Below are 1,965 nucleotides of genomic sequence, written 5' to 3' on the forward strand. Positions count from 1 at the left end.
TTTTCTACGTCATTGTGTACATGCGGTGCAGGCCAACTTTTGTCACATGTGTTACAAGTTTGAGACTGTTCTTTTTACCGGAATGGCAGGAGTTCTGCCTTTTCATTATAGTGGGGAGTAAAACTATACAGAGTTGTCAAAAAAGATTGACAGCCAGGGAAAGGCTTTTGATGTGCTACAGTCTCAAACCGTTCTTTTTTTAGCATCAGTACAGACACAAGCGCTCATATACACGCGCATACACTCACCCCTATGAACGCACACACGCACACCCTACCCCCTATGAGCACCTCCAAAAGACTGAGCCGGCATATCATCTTGAGATTTACGAAGTCACCGTAGGCACCTCGTCGTCGACGGGAACGTCTCCTCCCACTGAAAGCGCATCGCCGAAAATCCTGAAATAAATCCAGGAATAATGCGAGCACCAGGATTTGAACCCTGATGGGTTAGGGATACCACTGTCCACCTATCCAACTCAACCACAGGTTGATTCGCGTCTCAAACCGTTCAGATGGATCATGGATGCCTGGTTTGATGGTGGTGTTGACCAGTGGTTGGGTTAGCTGCATGGTTTTGGTAGACCTCGGTGCCATGTCCGCTGTGTCCCGATGTGACCCTCTTTTCCTTGACATTGTATGTTTGGAAGTTACTTACCACATAACACCATGTGGTGTGTGATCCGATTCTCTATATACTCCCTCCGTCCTTAAAAGAGTGTACTTCCAACTTTGTTGGAAAGTCAAACTTATTTATGTTTGACCGTATTTATACCATAATAGACCAACATTTATGCCATCAAATTAGAAGCATTAGATTCATGATAAAATATATTTTCGTCATATACCTATTTGGTTTCACAAGCATTGACATATTTTTGCACAAACTCAATCAAACTTTGAGATAGTTTGACCCTCCAATAAACTTGGAAGTACACTCTTTCAAGGACGGAGGGAGTACACTGTGTTCCTTGCTCACCTTGAGAATCGGAGTTGCCTGGTTTTTGGAGTACGTGGCCGATTAGTTCGTGAAGGCCGACGTCGACTTTGGGCATTGCTGCAAGAAGGGTAGCATTGATGGCCAACTGCGATGAAGTCGAAGCCACTGGCTCTAGAAAATAGTGATGACCATGACACTGCCGGAAGACTAGATTGAGTGACAGGGGGATTTAATCAAGCCACGTGTATCACGTGTGATGCATTAAATTTGGCAGCTAAGAGCTACCACTTTCGTCTTGGTTTATTGGTTCTCTTCGTATTTTCTGTCAAAATTTGATCATGGATTTAATTAACAAAATGTTAATGCATGTCACAAAATTTAGTATCATTGAAAACTATTTTCAAATGTGAATTCAATGATGGCCATATGCATCAAATGATGCAGAGGCCGGGGGTTTTAACCTCCTTTTTCAAAACAAATGTGAATCCAATGATATTATTTTTTATGACATGCATTAATATATTTTTAATTAAATCTATGGTCAAATTTTGACAGAAAGTACGAAAAGAACCAATAAACCAGGATGGAGATAGTAGCAAAGATACTAATTAATCAGGGTTGACTGCATTATCATCGCTAGATCGCTAGAGAGAAGTACTGATTGGCGAGGCGTCGTGGTGGCCGGGGGAAGGGGAAGTGGTGGTTTGGCAATGGCGTCGAGCAGTGCTGAGGTCGCTCAAAGTTTTGGCTGTGGTTCATGTCCGTTCAGCCTTGAAGTTTGCATTGTTTTTTTCTATCTCTTGCTCGCCTTCCTAATTGGAGCTGCCCGGTCTTTGATCTTTGGTGTATGTGGCCGACTATTTCTCATAGGCCCGCGTCGACTTCGTGTAGTAGTCGCGGGAAGAAAATCATCATTGGCTTCGAGAAGAGTGATGACCATGACACTACCGGTAAGGTCGCACGTGCATCACGTGTGATGCATTAAATCCGGAAGCGAAGAGTTGGTGTGGTATCGTTTTTTTTTTT

Source organism: Triticum dicoccoides, chromosome 5A (assembly GCF_002162155.2).
Source record: "Triticum dicoccoides isolate Atlit2015 ecotype Zavitan chromosome 5A, WEW_v2.0, whole genome shotgun sequence".
In the NCBI taxonomy this organism is placed as follows: domain Eukaryota; kingdom Viridiplantae; phylum Streptophyta; class Magnoliopsida; order Poales; family Poaceae; genus Triticum; species Triticum dicoccoides.